Below are 18,210 nucleotides of genomic sequence, written 5' to 3'. Positions count from 1 at the left end.
CACCATTCCATACTGTGCTGGGCCGCAGGAAGCCACCTTAGTCTGCGTTGGTATTCCTGGGAAATCGGAGACCATGGCTGAAGCAGAGCAAGCTGCAGCGGCCTCATATGAGCTCTCAGCCAGGGAACCACCTCTATGGTGGCCGTCATCGATCCCAGGAGCTGAACAAAGTCCCAAGCTTGAGGGCGAGGCATCCGCAGGAGCAGGCGGACCTGATTCTGAAGCTTGAGATGCCTGTTGTCAGGAAGAAAAACGAACCCTGAAGCCGTGTCAAACCAGACCCCCAATACTCGAGAGACTGAGCATATTGACTACCCAGCCCAGAGTCAGAAGAACTGTAACAACTCTAGCTGTGGCAAGTCGGCTTTGGTCTGCCAAATCCGCTCTGATGAGCCAGTCGTCGAGATAAGGGTGAACTCTGATACCTTCTCGCCTGAGAAAGGCAGCCACCACTACCATGACCTTGGAAAAAATCTGAGGAGCAGTTTTTACCAGGCCGAAAGGCAAGGCGCGAAACTGGAAATGTTGGCTCAATACCGCAAACCGGAGAAACCGCTGATGCGGCGGCCAGATGGGAATATGCAAATACGCTTCCTTGAGGTCCAGAGACGTGAGAAACTCTCCTGGCTGTACCGCCGCAATGACGGAGCGCAGGGTTTCCATGCGGAAGTGTCGCACTCCTAAGGCCTTGTTGACTCTGCGTAAGTCGAGGATCGGTCTGAAAGACCCATCTTTTCGAGGCACCACAAAATAGATGGAGTAGCGACCGCAGCCGCGTTCGGCGGGAGGAACTGGAACCACCGCTCCGAGCTTCAGCAACACCTGCAAGGTCTCGTTTACCATCGCCCGCTTGACAGCAGTACCGCATCAGGACTCCAAAAACACTTCATTCACAAGGGCAGCGAATTCTAGTTGGTAACCTTCTCTGATCAGGTCCAGGACCCACTGATCCGAAGTAATCTTGGTCCACTCCTCGAGAAAGAGGGAGAGACGACCCCCTACTGCGGGAACTGACGAGTAGATCGGCGCCCCATCATTGTGGAGGACGCCCCTGAACTCCTGGACGTTGCCCGGACGCCACAGCGCGTTTGTGCGAATGAAAGGAGTTCCTCTGCTGGAAACGGGTACGTTGACCAAACCCCGCAGAGCGCCCCGGGCGATACCTGCGAACTTCGCGAAAACATGGCCTGGAAGAGAAGGGGAAAGAAGGACTTTTGGAAGAAGGCCTCGGCCTATCCTCAGTCCCCCTAGGTCCTTAACAATATTCTTCAAAACCTCCCCAAATAAAAGAAGGCCCTGAAAGGGTAACCTCACCAGCCTTTGTTTAGAGGCCATGTCAGCTGCTGAATGCCAGAGCCAAAGAAGGCGGCGGGCAGCAACCGCCACTGACATCTGCTTAGCCGAAGCTCTGACCAGATCATAAAGGGCATCAGCCAAAGAAGAAAGGGTAGACTCCATACGCGGGCCGACCTCAGCAAGGGAACCCGCTCCATCGGCGGGCTGCTCAACCGCAGCTGCAACCAGGTAAGGCAGGCCCGGGCTGCATAGGAACTGCAAATAGCCGCCCGTAAGGAAAGGCCCGAGATTTCAAAGGACCGCTTCAGCGCGGATTCCAGCCACCAGTCCTGCATATCTTTCAGCGACCCCTCCCTCCACCGGGAGAGTAGTCTTTTTAGTCACAGCTGTGACTAACGCATCCACTTTAGGCATCTCAAAGAGGGCCAACTGATTTTCACTCAGAGGGTAAAGGTGACACATAGCCCTGGCCACCTTCAAGGGACCATCAAGGTCAGACCATTGAGCTGAAATAAGCTCTTGGATGGAAGCATGCACAGGAAAAGCCCGAGAAGGCTTCTTAGTACTAGCCATCCTAGGATTAATAGAAGCAGCAGCGCCCTCGTCAGGCTCTTCAATACAAAGGGCCTGTAAGGCGAAATGAGAGCTGGCAGCTCGTCGCGGTTGGAAAATCTGAACTGCTTTAGGGTCATCCAACTCCTGTGGCAAGCAGCCACCCTCGTCTGGATCATCAGTCCATGAAGGCCTTCCAGACTCCTCAAAACTAGACCACGGGGGAGAACAGAGTGAAGAGTCCCCCTCAGACGGGGTATTCACTCGTCTACACTTAGCGTCAGCCAAAAGCTCGGGGGAAGAAATAAAGTCTCCAGAGGATGCTGAGCTATCAAGAACTGGAGGCAACCCAGGCCGAAAGGAATTGTCAGGAGCCTCAGGCAGTGCTCTTTTTAACATAAAAGCCTTATGCATCAGCAGCACAAATTCAGGGGAGAAAAACTCACTCTGTACATCCGCCCCCACATTGGGGGAAGCGGAGGCAATAGTTCCTCTAGAAACCTCGAAACAAGGCGTCCCCCTGCACTCAGACCCCTCCGCAACCGTAAGGGTCGAGTCACGTGGCGCCTCCAAGATGGTGCCCACTGCCAATTCCGTTGGGTGGGAAGAATCGCCGCCCGCCATGCTCATGCCAGCATTAGCATCTAGGCAGCATGTGCTGCAAAGCCCCACTGCTGACCTGTGTTTCCCACAGTGGGAGTAGCGCTTAACCCCTTCAGCAGCCATCAAATACAGAAAACAAAATGGCGCCTTCGCGCCAAAACTTACCCCGCACAGAGCGCTGTCAGCGGGCACCTCCCTGGAGGAGCTGGGCATCACTCTCACCTCAAGAGACCGAGTCAAATGAGCTTCGGTCAATCTGCACCGAACCAGGAGCTCTGGAGAAAGCCTCAGATTTTTTTTTTTTTTTTTTTACTGTGAGGAAAGTTAGAGGCAGGCAGCCACAGAGGAACTCCGGGAGGAGGGGGAATGGGGTAAGGCAGGGACAGGGAAAACCAAGTATGCCTTTAAAGTGGGCACCACCAGCCACAACACCCCCCGCTCTACTGGCAAAGCACAGGAGCCACCCCATGCAGAAATCCAGGAGCTGAGAAAGTGACATCCACACCTGCTGGGAGATAGAGATATACTGAAGGCAGAGGGGGGCTGGTTGTCCAGGAACACCATGTGCTTTCAGTGTTCTCTATCTCCACCTGCTGGTAGGCGGATACAACCTATCAGTTAATGGATTCATCTGCTGTTGATGTCAAGGAAAAAGCTTTGTCATAACTTTTGCCACTTTCAGACCAGAGTCATGAGAATTCTACTGAGCAGTAATCAACTCCTGCATGGCATCATGAATATGAAAGGTCTTTGAAGGGTTCTTGGTTCCCAACACAATAGGATCCAAGGAAGAAGAGGCAAATTGAGGGATCAGTGCAGAAATATGCAACTGCTACTTATTTCTATAGTGCTACTAGATGTACACATGTTCCAGTAACAATCAAAAATAAAATATGTTCTCCATTTATTGTCTGGGTATTTTATTTCACTAATCCACTTGATCCAAGCCTCTCCTTTAGATTTTCTGTATCATCTTTATTTAATTTCTTTTCCAGGGGCTTGTTTTTCATTTCTTCTTTCTTCTCTACATCTGTCTCTCTGACATGGATTGTTCCCCTTCATTGTTTTTCTATAGTTTGCTTCTCTGCACCTCCACTCAGCAGCTAGATTTTACTCCTCATTCTCCCTTTTTCTCACACTCCAGTCCTCAGTATCTCTCCTACCTACAAGCTTTCCATCTTCCACTCTTGCCCCTTCCCAGCCATCATTCATCTTCCTCAAGTCTCATTACTTCACCAATCCCAGCTCCTTTACCTTTCACTCAACCCCTCCTGGCATTCAGTCCTTTCTTCTTTCCCCTGCTACTTTGTTTCCTCAATCCCTTCTCATCCTCTTCACAGATCTGTCCCTTTCGTCTGTTCTTTTACAGTATACCTCAACCTTTTCCCAGTCCCTCCAGATCCTTCATGCCATATCTTCACCTATCCTCTCCTCACCCTCTCCTTCTTTCTGGTCTTTCTTCCTTCTACTCTTCCCTCTTCTCGGATCTCCCCCCTTTGACACTTCCCTCTTCATAGAGAATGACATGGGGACGGGGGCCTGCAGTATTCGCGGGGATGGGAACAGACTTTGTCCCTGTGTCACTTTCTACTTTGATGCCTGTTAATGTACTGGACTTATTTATGTTTGATTGATGCAGATGACAATATTTTTATTTTTTGGAAAAACAAGCAAACATGCCTGCCCCCCCAGGTCCAACATTAGAACCCTTCTACCACGCCTATCCCTTAGGGCAGATGTTCCCATCTCCAGCCCTCTTCCGTCAGCCCCATCACCAGATCTTTTTCACCAGCCCTAACAAACTCATCTGCTACCATCAAACTCCTTCTGCCATTTCCAACTCATGTCAGCCCAAGAATCAGCCCTTTCTCCCAGCACTGGCCCCACTTCTCATCTTGGCAGCGATCAGCTGCAGAGTGGCAAAAAGTTTGTTTCTTCATTCCAGCATTTTGCAGGAGTTGAAATTGGAGAACAAGTTCTTCCTGTATGATAAAGGAAATACTTGCTCTCAGATTTCAACAGCCCCATGGTGCAGCAGATGGCCAGAGCTGGCAAGTAGAGCAACAGGAATGAAGAAACAAACTTCCACTCCTCTGCAGTTGATTGAGAGGTAAGAAAATGTTCATTCTGATCCAATGGGCAGCCTTCAGTAGTAACTATGCCCTTTTGTAGAAGACTGTACTACATGCTCCAGTGAGTTATTAAATTACCCCCTTAAGTTATCCACCAGTGAAGTAAGGCTAGCAGTTGTAATTTCCCACCTCTTCCCTGCTCCCTCTTCTATTAAGAGTGACATCCACCCTTTGCCAATCCTACACATAACTGATGACCGGACAGATCTTTCAGTAGACTTGATAGAATCTCTGAGCTTTCTTAGAATCGTATTTCACTCAACCCTATAGTTTTGTTTTCTTAGTTCCAAGCAAACCTTTTCTTCCCTAAATGGTATATTCATTCATTCTTTCATTCATAGATATTAATTCTCTTTCTCTTCTTAACATCTACGGTTCTTTCCATGCCCATATTTAGGAAACATCAAACTAAAGTTATTAGTTCTGCTTTTACTTGGTCATTTTTCATGCCCTTCTTTTTCCTCCCAGTCTTAGCCCCACCTCTTATTTCTTTCCCTCTTTTCCTGACAGCTGAAAAAAAAAAGCCTCCTCACCTTGCTCTTCTGCATTAGTTATCTTTCTTCAGCTTGTTTCTGTGCTATCCTAGCTTCCATTCACTCAGCTTTTCTAGTTATTCCTTCCTATCCTTCTCTTTTTGTGATCTTCTGAATATTTGCCCTTTTTCTGTTTACTTTTTCAGCCACCTCCTCAGAAAACCATAACATCTTCCTTTCTTTTATGCACTTTCCTGACAAAGATTTGGACCCTTAAAATGAGGATTGCACATCATAGCTAATGCTGCACTTAACACGTTGTTAGTTGTAATTTAAACAAAACAAAAACAAAAAAACAGGGCTAGTAAATGAATCACACTGCAGTGCCTCCGCATGATCTCTCTATTCTATTAGATTGATTCTATTACACCTTTAGCCATATAGTGCAAAGTGGATTACAATAAGAGACTTCTAATCAAAAGGCATTTACAAAAATCAATCATATAATACCACAGTAGAAATGACAGTCTTCGGCTCCACCACCTCCACCAGGAGACAATTCCAAGCGTCCACCACCCTTTCTGTAAAAAGTATTTCCTTAGATTACTCCTGAGCCTATAATCTCTTAACTTCATCCTATGTCCTCTCATTGCCAAGTTTTCCTTCACTTGAAAGAGGCTCACCTCCTGTACATTAATGTCACTGAGGTATTTAAATGTCTTTATCATATACCCTCTCTCCTGTCTTTCTTTCAAAGTATACACATCAAGAGCCTTATAAGTACCTGTATATAATACGTAAGCCGCATTGAGCCTGCTATGAGTGGGAAAGCGCAGGGTACAAATGTAATTTTTAAAAAAGTCTGTCCCCATACACTTTATGAAAGAGACCACTGACCAATTTTGTAGCCATTTTCTGGACCGACTATCCTGTTTATATCTTTTTGTAGGTGCAGTCTCCAGACTTGCACACAGAATTCTAAATAGGGCTTCACCAGAGACTTAAGGGCACTATCACCTCTTTTTTTTTTTTCCCTGCTGGCCATCCCACTCCCTATGTACCCGAGCATCCTTCTGGCCTTTTCTACCTGTTTGGCCAACTTGAGATCATCAGACAAGTCTTGCTCTTTTTTTATAGACAGAAGTACTTCACCCCCTATTCTATACTTTTCCCTTGGATTTTTGCAATCTTAGTGTATGACCCTGCATTTTTTTTAGCATTAAGTCTGAGTTTGCCAACTGTTGGACCATTCTTCAAGCTTTGCCAGATCCCTCCACGTGCTTTTCACGCCATCTGGGGTGTCTAACCTATTACAAAGTTTGGTATCGACCGCAAAGAGACAAACCTTACCAGACAGTCTTTTCATAATATCACTTACAAAGATGGTAAAAAGAGCCAGCCCAAGGACTGATCCTTACGGTACACCACTGATAACATCCTTGTCCTTTACCACTACCCTCTATCTCCTTCCACATAACCAGCTTTTAACCCCAGTGGCGTACCAAGGGGGGGGGGGGGAAGGGGTAGGGGCAGTCCGCCCCAGGTGCACACCGCTGGGGGTGGGGGGGGTGCCGTGCGCCTGTCGGCTCTTTGTTTTCATGCTCCCTTTGCCCCGGAACAGGTTACTTCCTGTTCCAGGGCAGAGGGAGCATGAAAACGAAGAGCCGGCAGGCGCGCAGCACCCCCCCCCCCCAGCGGCGTGCACCCCGGGGGGGGGGGGGGGTCGCGCTGTTCCGGGGGGGGGGCAGGGCGCATCGGCGATCCGCCCCAGGTCAGCCCCCCCTAGGAACGCCACTGTTTAACCCAGTCACTTTAGAACCCATACTGAAGGCACTCAGTTTATTTATCTTATGTGGAACCGTGCCAAAGGCTTTGCTAACATCCAAGTACATCACACCTAGTACCCCTCCCATATCCAACTGTTTGGTCACCCAGTCAAAGAAATCAATCAGATTTGTCTGACAAGATCTGCCTCTAGTGAAACGATGCTGTCTCAGGTTCTGCAGTCCATTCGACTGTAGAAACCTCACAATCCCCCACTTTAGAAACATTTCCATTAGTTGACTCACCACTGAGGTCAAACTAGCAGGTCCGTAATTCCAAACCTCCTCCTTACTTCTGCTCTTGCGTAGAGGGACCACATATACCCTTCTCCAGTCCTCCGGGATCACACCAGACTCAAGGAAGCATTGAAGAGGTCAGACAATGGAGCCGCCAAAACTTCCTCAAGTTCTTTGAGCACCCTCAGATGTATCCCATCAGGCCCTATCATCTTGTCTATTTTTAGTTTAGCTAGTTCCTCTCGAAGAGTCTACTGAAAATCTGTCCTGGTCTATCAAACAAACTTCTGCAGCCCTGCCCTCGGCCTTTCATCCATGAACACAGAACAGAAATAATTAAGAAGTTCAGCTTGTCGATTCTGGTGATCACGTGACAAGATGGCGGCATGAATTTTCGTGGCGTGCAAGCTCTGGATGTTTGTCTCCTAAAACTTTTTTCTTCTTACCGATAATGCCCCATGCTAAGCGTAAAGGGTTGGTGAAGGTTGAAACCTCGACGCCTCGACCCCCTGTAGGACAACAAACAATGGACAGATACGCCACGAAAACGCCTACTCTGATATCCGGGGGGGGGGGGGGGGGGAGTCCCGCTGCCTCATGGGAAGGAACTCATGGAGGCTTGGGCCTTGATACCACCTTATCTCCCTCGGACCACCGAGCGCTGCCTCAGCCCGAAGGGCACCTCCCCCCAACAGGGGCAGAGCGGACCGAACTCAGTAGCGCAGCAACCCCTGGATCGAGGATTGGAGATGGCGATGACCGACGGAGGGAAGAAACAAGAAGTTTTTCTTCCTCAGCCTAGTGCTTCGACGAAGTGAACTGGGACAGCGACGCTGCAGAATGTTTTAGAAGCTCTCCAGCGCTTGGAGGCATCAGTAGCCAATTCCACTAAAGAAATTTCATCCCTCGTAAGTAAAATGGATTTACTTTCTAACACAATGGAAAATACTAAATGAGAATTTAATACTCAGATGAATGATTTAAAACAAGAGGTGAAGACTATACAGGAATTCAATGTGACAACAGTAAAAGATAGACTTTTTGTCCATCGGAAAATAGAACAGCTTGAAAATTTTCATCGTATATTGACACTTTGCCTTTTGAATTTTCCTAGATCTATTGGAGTTAGCCCACTGGACGCTTTTAAGGAATATCTAGTGGAAATATTACAATATACCCCAGAAATGTTTCCGCCAATAAACAAGATATACTATATACAGCCCAAAAAATTACCTGATTCACAATAAACTCCAGAGGCTCACTCCATACAGAAAAGGGACGTATTGAATATAACAGAAATTCGAAATACTTCTATGACTGAAGAAACTGAAAGGTGGACTCTGATAGTCTCCTTTGTTTTCGAACAGGACTTGGAACATGTTAAAAGATTGTATTTCAGAAACGCAAAAACACGTTTCTTAGGTAAAAAAGTATGGATGTTCCCAGATGTAACAAGATCTACACAGGAGAGAAGAAAAGCTTTCTTAGCCATGAAGGCTGATGTTATAGCTCTGGGAGCATCCTTTTACGTAAACAATCCAAGTAAATGTGTAGTAAAGTTTTTAGGGATAAAATATGTGTTTTTTCAGTCTGAACATTTGAGTGAATTTATTAAGGTGAAGAAATTGGCTGCTGGTTAGAACACCGCTGTTAGATAGAGTAGAGATCTGCTATGCTATATTGCTTTAAATTTTGTTTATATTTTCCTTCACGGGTCACCAGGTTTTAGTGGTCTAAAGAGGATTAATCAATATGCTTCTAGAAAGTTATGTTAATAGTTAGTAATATAAATCCGTATTGCCTGTTCAAGTTGTGTATGACTTGTAATGTATATTGAAAACGCAAAAAAAAAAAAGAAGTTCACCTTGTCCACCAGTTTACTGTACTCCCTCAATCTGCAGTGCAATCCAGCATCCCTCCCTCCACCCACAGTTCAGCAACTTGCCCCCTTTGCTTTAAATCTGGTCTTCTAGAGGTCCCCAGCAGCAGAAGCAGTGATACAAATGTGTTTATGATTTATCCCACTGTTCTACTACACAAGACTCCTCCTATCAGTGCCTCTATAAAGGAGAAATTACATCTTACTGGCTAATTTTCTTCTTTTTAATCAGCGACACACCATTCTGCACAGATGGTTCTTATCACTTCCTGCCAGCAGGTGAAGGTAGAGAAAACTGAATTCTACCAGTGACATCACCAGTATAAGCTGCGATGCTCCTTGGAACAATCTGGTATGCCTCTGCCCAAGCAGCAGAATGTTCTTTTTGTAATGCACCCATGCCCATCAACCACTGCAGCCAAAATGATAGTCAAGTGAGCAAAACACCATAGAGTGGCACTCACTACCCTGCATATAGTAGGATATAGTCATATCATGGGAACTCCGTATAGCAGCCAATCAGAAATTTACTTCTCTTCACCGTTTTTTTCCATTGAAGAAATGAAAACAGAAGCACAGAGCATACCCAGAAACCCAGGCTGAGGTCTTCCAAAAGCAGGATTGCTGAATGGTATCGCTTACTAAAGAAAATAAAATTATCTGCCAAGATATAGATGGGAAGTACCAAAGTAGATCTATTCCAAGCAGGCTCTGGCCAACATGTCAAATCTGTAGTGCTTAGCAAAGGAATGGAGCAACAATCAAGTTGCCACCCTGCAAATCTCCTCAGGGGGATGCCACCTGGGCCTCTGCCCAGGAAGCAGCCTGAGCCCTGGTAGAGTGGCCCTTCAGGCCCTGAGGCACAAGACGATTCCTGCAGATGTAGGCAGATTCAATAGCTGCCTTGATTTGATTCGCAATGAAGGCCTTATAGGTCACTTGGCCTTTCCAAGGGCCATGAAACAGCACAAAGAGGTGGTCAGAGAGATGAAACTCAATCATCTCTTGAAGGTACTGGAGCAAAGTCCTCTGGACATCCAGCATGTAGAGTCTCCGGTCTGTGGAGGTCAAACCATCCGCCCCAAAGGAGGGGAGACACCACTTTTCAGCAAAAAAAGGAGGGAATGGCACACAAGGACACAATCTTCCAAGAAGGAAAGGTAAGGGTCCCAGCACAAAAGGGCCCATAGCTCCAAAACCCTGCGAGCAGAGGTGAAGGCCACCAGAAATAAAGTCTTGAGAGTAATATCCTTAAAGAAGGCCAAATGAAGGGGCTCAAACGGGGCTCCAGACAGCACTCAGAGCACCAAATTCAGATCCCACTGAAGACAACAAGGATGAAGCGGGGGCTGCAGATGTGCTACCCCTTTCAAGAACCACACCACATCCCTGTACAGTGCCAGAGGTGCCCTGTACTTTCCTCCGAAAATTGCAGTCACTTGGACACTCAGGGAGCTCAGAGCCAACCTTTGACCCAGACCTTGCCGCAGGAACCCCAAGATATTAGGAACCTGAGCCCTTCAAGGATAAAGAGAGACCTTGCAGCACACCAGGATTCAAAAACACGTCAGACCCTGATATATGCAAAGAACATAGAAGACTTCCTGGAGCGGAGCAGCATAGAGAGCACAATGGGGGAGAAACCACGCTTCTCTAAACGTCTTTCAGACCATAAGCCAGAAGGGATCTGGATCTTCCATTTCTATTGGTCCCAACCCCTGGGTAGTGGCAGACGTTCCTTCACCAGAAGGCGCTGGAGATCTGCATACCAGGGTCTGAAAGACCAGTCTAGAGCCACAAGCAGGATCAGATGTGGATGACTTGCAATCCTGCATAACAACTAGCCTATCAAAGGACATGGAGGGAGGACATGAGGCACATCCCTCAGCCAAGGTTGAACCAGGACATCAATTCCTTGAGGCCAGTTCTCTCCGATAACTGAAGACTAACTCTGCCTTCACATTGGCTCTGGATGCCATCAGGTCAAACTGTGGGGGCGCCCATAATGAACTGAAAGGTCTGTTGTCCCAGCTCCCTTCTCCCAGATCCAGGAGAGAGCGATTGAGAAAGTCCACCTGCACATTGTCCTTGCCCGCAATATGGACCACAGGCCTGTAATGGGTCTCTGTCCACTGACACAGCCTCGCAGCCTCCAAGGACACTACCTGGCTCCTGGTCCCATCCTGCCTGTTAACGTAAGCCACTGCAGTGGCATTGTCCGACATCACTCTGATCGCTTTCTGCCTTGGTTCCCTTTCAACAAGGAGACTTCAAGAAGAAAGGGCAACTGAGCGGGCTAACTCCAACTTTTAACCTTCTGGAAGTAGGTACTTAAGGCCGAAGAGTTTTGGTTGGCCAGAATTTTAAAAGCAGTTCAGGCAAAAGTCCTCTACTTCTCCTCCCCTTCCCCAGCACTGACCTTCAGTATTTGTCAGGAGGTGGGCCTGCTCATTGCAGCCAGGGGTCCTTGGGCAGAAGGGAGCTGTGGGCTGCCCCAGGTGGTGCCTGTGAGGAAGGACAGCTCTTCAGGTAGCCTGTTCTGTCCTTCCTCATATGCACCACCTGGGGCAGCCCATAGCTCCCTTCTGCCCAAGGACCCCAAGCTGCAGTGAGATGCTGATCTGCTGGCTCCTCTAGGATCCACAACAGCACCTTCCAGGCCTAACAGTCTCTGTAGACTGGCATCAGCACCTCCCCATTTGAACCCAGGGTCCAACTGCTAACTTACTATGACTTCTGGGCTTGCCTGCTATCTGAAGCAGCCGCAAGAATGCTGCGCCGTGCTGTGTAGCTGTTGTGTGCTCTGTGCACATCCCCCCCCCCCCCAACTTGTCTCTTAACAGATAAGGGAATAAAGGTTAACAGCTAATTAGCAATATCAGGAAATTCTTTTTCACAGAAACGGTGGTCAAAGCCTGGAATGCCCTCCTGAGGTCACAGAATTCAAAATTAGAGGATCTCTACTTAGAAACTGAATGGTATAAAAAACCTAAACTTAAACGGCTGCATGTGTGTAGATGTGTTGAGCGACGCTTAGATGGCAACTTTGGCTGTGATGAACCAGGGCCAGTGCCGGGCAGACTTGTACGGTCTGTGTCCTGTACATGACAATCCGGTTTACCATGGGCTGGAAAGGGCTTTGACAGCAACTTCAGTAGCTGGAACCCAAGGACAGTGCTGGACAAACTTTTATGGTCTGTGTCCCGCAAATGACAAGACAGATAGGCTGGAGTGGGCTTTGACAGCAACTCCAGTACTTGGAACGTAAGGACAGGGCCAACAAGACTTCTATGGTCTATGTCCCAGAAATGCCAAAGAAAGACAATGATCAAGTATTTTACATCACATTCATGAGTGTGACAGTTGGGCAGACTGGATGGACAATTCATGTCTTTATCTGCTGTCATTTACTGTGTTAAAAACCTTTTGTTTATTTATTGCATTTGTATCCCACATTTTCCCACATCTTTGCAGGCTCAATGTGGCTTACAATACATCATGAATAGTGGAAATAAGAGGAAGCAGACATTTAGTATTACAGAAGGATTTTGGGTTACATGATAATGAAAAACAAGAAAGTAACATAGCAAGAATACATTATAAACATAATAGTAGTTTAGCAAGAGAACATAATAAAACAGTTTTGGTTACATGTGGGAGAGTTCACGTGTTGATCTTTGTGGTATGTCCTGTTGCTGCAGGGGGAAGATCCACAACCCCCTTATTCCAGTGGCATCACTATTATAAGGGCTGCTGCAACCTGGAATTCTCCAGTATTTCTCTATATCCAGCAGATGGTGTAGATCCACAGCCTGGGTTCTTCCAAGGCTGAACCTTTACATGACCCCCACCCCCCCTCCCTGAAAATTGCCTCTGCTGTAGGCAGAAGGTGGGAGATTTTCAGGGAAGTCACTAAGACAACAGATGTTAGGACTGTGGTGGGTGGCTCTGTGAAGGGCCAGCCCATGGGGGCAGGGCCAGCCCATGGGGGCAGGGCCAGGAGGTAATAAAAGGGTTCACATGGAGAAAATTCTGGTCTTTGGTTGTCCACCCTTGCCAAGATCTGAGCACAGATTTTACAGTGGGTGATGACTGAAGCCCTTGCTACAGAGAAGCAGGTGCCATTTGAGTGTTCCCGACTTGGGAATGACAAGGAGGGTCTTGGGGGAAAAAAAAAAAAAGACACCTCAGGTAGAAGTGGGAGCAGGAGTGCTTCACTTCTGGCAGGACTTTCATTGCACATATGAATGACCCGTGTTCCAGGACGGGAGTGTGAGAACTGAGATCATATGGAAATAATCATGAAACTGTAAGAAGTCTATGGAGAGATGACCAAGTACTTTGTTCTGGTTTGCAAACAGAGATTTGAGATAGAACTGAACTGTGATTTTGAATGCCCTCATTATTTATTTATGAACATTTATACCCCACTTTTTTCCACTTGAAGCAGACTCAGAGTGGCTTACAATGCACAGAAGAATCAGTTACAATCACATTAGATAGGGGAGAAAGAACAGGATAAGAAGGGAAAGGAAAAGGGAAGAGAGACAAGATGGACGGTGGAAATCCAGACGCTGAGATAGACCAGAGTGGCTCGAGCAGTTCACAGCAAGGCAAAGTTGCAACGGAGACCCAGCTGATCGTGTTGGTGAAGTGGCCTGCTGCTGGTTTAGCTACGAAGGATCGTGGGCAAGACAGGAGCCGCTGGACTGCAACCGACGATCCAGATGCCACGGAGAGGGATCCACAGCGACGCAGACTCAAACGATCCTTCTCCATAGCATTTGGAGATTATGTTTGACACTAGGCTGATTACCTGAAATGCTCTGAAATGTACCGACCAAGCTGTTTATGAACTGTTTTTCAAGTTACTGTTAGTAAAACAACTTAAGTCGAAATACAGAGACTGCTGCCTATTTTGTGTGTGAGCAAAATTAAGAGTGCCCTGGAGAAAAAAAAAAAAAAAGTACCCTTCGGCCTACCGGGATTTAGCCCAACCCCAGCCCATGCTGAGCCCCAGGGATGCCTGACACAAAGAGCTTAGCCAGTGCCTGTGAACTGTGTGAGTGAGATCCAGATGACAATAATATAAATATACTAGTAAAAGAGGCCCGTTTCGTAGAGGAATGAAACGGGAACTAGCAAGGTTTCATGCCCCCCTCCCTCCCTGCCTCTCTCCCTCCCTGTCTGTCGTCCGAGTTCCAGCCCCCCTCCCTCCTTCTCCTCCGAGTTCCAGGCCCCCCTCCCTTTCGAGTTGCAGGAACCCCTCCCCTGCCCTTCGAGTTCCACAGCCCCCTCCCCTTCAAGTTGCAGGTCGCCCCCCCCCTTCAAGTTGCAGGACACCCCCTCCCTCCACTCCCCTCCGAGTTCAACGCCCCCGTGTCCATCTATCCATGTGCTGTATCAGCGTGTGTGTGTGTGTCATAGAGTGTCTGTGTGAGAGAGAGTTTGTTTTAGACCAGGAAATACACACATTGTTGGCAGGATCGCAATCTCTGCCTCTGAAAACATGCTCCCTTCTAAAGGCATCCTTTCCCCGAAGTGCAGCTAACACTTCACCTCTTCTCCAGGCAGCTCCTGTGTCCAGTTAAGCAAGCAGCTCGGTACTCTGCAATACTAATGCAAGGGACTATTTGGCCTTGCCTTCTATCGGGGAAGGTAGGAAAGGAGATTTTCCCTTTAATTTCCTTGGCTACAATAACCATGGCCGATTATCATCTGCATCCTCCCTTCTTCCACCCCACCCCCACGTCGGCACCCAAACAACTTAAGACCACCAGAGTTGTGCACTCAATCATGGTTTTCTTCAATGAAGTCCTCACAGCAGAAAACCTCTTCCCATATACACCTGGCTGCGCCGCAACGGCAACATTCTCGTTGAAACTGCACACAACCGGGTCTGCAATGTCTCTCTTACCCATGCTTATGTTCACAATAGTTGGATGCTCCAGTCCGCCACCGCCGAAACCTCTTCAGATGAGTATCCCGAAGAATAGGAAGGAAATCACTTTTGCTCCATCCGAAAATCAACACCAGCTATCCTGCCAGGAAGAGGTCCTCGCTTTCCCCGCCTCAGATATGAAGTCGCCAGGACCCTACAGTTACCACTGTGTCCGAGCTGGATTGCATGCTCGTATTTCCACAGTTGGTGTCTCGCGCCTCAGTCGGCTTGTAGCGACCATCAGCAATCCTCCCCGTCTCCCGAAGCTCCCTCCTACATTTCCCACAGCTAATCCTGGGAGTATTGCAGGGCTCCTCCTCTCCCCTTCTCTGTCTCCTTAGCTTTCTGTTTCCTCTCTTTCTGGCCGCTCTCGCCGGATTCTTTTGTTTTTTTTTTTCCTTTTCAGTGAAGTTTAGGGGATGTAGATGGTGGTGCGAACGCATCGCGCCCGTGCTTGAGACGCATCGCGGTTTCCCAGGCAACACGGTGACATCACCGGAAGGCTTCAGACATTACGAAGCGGGCTTCAACTTCCTGGCAGTCAGCTTCAGAACGTTGGATTGCAAATTATTATAGTAGATATGTAAAGGAAGGGCTGAAAATTGTACATTTCTCACATAAATTTTTGAACTATGAGATTATAGGTCTCATTTTGAAAGCACTTAGACTTACAAAGTTCCATAATAACCTGTAGAAGTTTGTAAGTCTAAGTGCTTTGAAAAACACACCTCTGTATTTCATCACTGTGCTTTTTCATGACAAAAGGAAAAAAAAGATTTTTTGCTAATCACACCCCACAGAGAGACATTTGCAAGCATACATCTAAGGCAACGATTCCCAAGCTTTTTACTATGGTGGAGCCCCTAAAATATTTTTTTCAGACCAAGGAAACCTGAAGTTATGTAAACAGATATATGTTCATACAGATTCTTGAGTAATCCCATTTGGGAATCACTGACCTAGGAACACTGCATGCATATGGAAGGTGGTTTTTGCAATACTAAGCAACGCATGTGAAAAAACAGTACATCAGCCTTCTACCACTACCCCTACAGTAAAGCACTACATTTAAATCCCTCCTTAAAACTCACTTTTTTTCAGCAGGCTTTTGGCTAAACAAATCCATTCCTCTCTTGGCCTGCCCCTGGAGTGCAGTAACTATTAATTATTTATTTTAGTAGTTCTGGTATGAATGCATGTATTCTGTCCTATCAAAATTAGCATTCCTTTTCTGATTTTGTTTTGACTAGTTAAATTTTTTTTTTTTAATTGTACACTGCTTAGACCCTTGTGTCTTGGAATATGCAGTATAACAAGTTTTAATAAACATAAACAAATATACTAGCACCAATGGTAAAAAGCAGATTCTAAAGAAAAACCTGTTCCAGTCTGCCATAGATCTGACTAGGACTAAGATGAGGAAAGAAGAAACAGGGGTGACATGATACAGACGTTCAAATATTTGAAAGGTATTAATCCACAAACAAACCTTTTCTGGAAACGGAAAGGTGGTAGAACTAGAGGACATAAATTGAGGTTGAAGGGAGGCAGACTCAGGAGTAATGTCAGGAAGTATTCTTTTTACGGAAAGGGTGGTAGATACGTAGAATGCCCTCCCATGGGAGATGGAGGAGATGAAAACGGTAATGGAATTCAAACATGCATGGGATAAACACAAAGGAATCCTGTTAAGAAGGAATGGATCCACGGAATCTTAGCAGAGCCTCTGTAGCAACGCAGGTAACTGGGAAGCAAAACCAGTGCTGGGCAGATTTCTAGTCTATGCCCTGATCATAACTGAATAGATATGGAAAGTTTAAGAACAGTGCTGGGCAGACTTTTAAGATCTGTGCCCTGAGAAAGGCAAGGAAAAATCAAACTCGGGTATACATATAAAGTATCACATACCATGTAAAATGAGTTTATCTTGTTGGGCAGAATGGATGGACCGTACAGGTCTTTATCTGCCATCATTTACTATGTTACTATCTTTCCTACAGAACAAAAGCAACAGTGGCGTGAATCAGGAAAAAGAAAGTAGACGAGAGACCCTGTAAAAGCCCAGACCAGATCCAAGAAAAAATGTATTACATAGTTTAAAAGCGCTTGAGCTTTTCTCTCAAAAGAATGGGCAAAAGGGCAATCCCACTACACAAAGTTGGCAGATGCATAGCCTAAGGACTCTTGCTGGAACTTCCTTTTGCAGTAATAAAAAAGAACCGAGTCTAGGGAGTGAAGACTTATGTAGGGAATACTTTTTAGTCTAATTTTAAATTAATTTCTGAATACTCCCACAATCGTTCTTTCACAGTGAAAGTATCGATTCTGTTGTGTAAATCGATGTAACAAACTTGTTTTCATGCATTTTAAATTCTTTTTTTAAACAGCAGAAAGTGAAGACTAAAAGGATATGAAGTCTTTTGCAAGGCACTATAGCAGAGATAACAAGTCGCAATAGTAGGGTTACTGCTGGACATCCCAATTTTCAACTAGTGTCCCGCACAACCCATTACAATCCGCTCCTGACTCCAATTTCACTGGGAACAAGTGTCCAATTTTTATTTCTCCTACAACTTCTCTGGATACCTCTTTCAGCTGGGCTCTGGGTTTACATTCCTTGGAAATCTTCTTGCCACAGTCCGTGATTACAATCTCTCTAGTCTCCGGAGCTCATTGCCTTCTCTCCTATCACACACACACCCCTGCACCTCACGCGGGCTTTTCTTTTTTAAACTTCACTTCTTCCTGTCAACGGCGTTCCTCTTAAAAGAGTTCCTCCATCACTACTGTCAAAGCGAACCAACTTTTTTTGTTCCTAGAGTTGCCGTATGATTGGTTATGCAGTGACACCAAGGAAGTTCAACAGACCAGAGACCAAGTGACGTCAACACGTTGAATCCATTAGGTTAATCTCTGTTTCCATTTCAGCGCGCTGCAGCCGTCATCAGTACACTGGAAATATCTGGCCATGTTATCGTTCTTTATTGTTGGTAGCATTTTTATTTCATCTCACTTACATTTTCAAACATGCCGGCTTGTGCAACATACTACTACTACCACTACTAAACATTTCTAGAGCGCTACTAGGGTTACGCAGCGCTGTACAATTTAACAAAGAGAGACAGTCCCTGCTCAAAGAGCTTACAATCTAATAGACATACTGATGTACATAGAGGAAGTATAATAACGGAATACCTTTTCATAGGTAGAGTAGTAGTTTGTTATAAATCACAATCAGTGTGTCATTTGGATGGTCTGGTTACAGTGACACCCT

The 18,210-nt window shown here is 46.5% G+C and overlaps 1 protein-coding gene across 2 annotated transcripts in view; it reads right to left on the bottom strand.

Annotated features, from left to right (window-relative positions):
* The window catches only part of MTFR2 (mitochondrial fission regulator 2), a 104,062-nt gene extending 86,418 nt beyond the window's left edge, over positions 1-17,644 (bottom strand). For both annotated transcript variants that reach the window (XR_003941606.1, XM_030198442.1), the window contains exon 1: positions 17,523-17,644. The gene's annotated coding sequence lies outside the window, so the exon portion shown is untranslated. The remainder of the gene's footprint in view (positions 1-17,522) is intronic.
* Between the last annotated feature and the right edge of the window lie 566 nt (positions 17,645-18,210).

The sequence above is a fragment of the Microcaecilia unicolor genome, chromosome 3 (assembly GCF_901765095.1).
Source record: "Microcaecilia unicolor chromosome 3, aMicUni1.1, whole genome shotgun sequence".
NCBI classification, from domain to species: Eukaryota; Metazoa; Chordata; class Amphibia; order Gymnophiona; family Siphonopidae; genus Microcaecilia; species Microcaecilia unicolor.
Note: the sequence above shows the minus strand (reverse complement) of the source record. Positions and strands in the feature narration are given on the sequence as shown.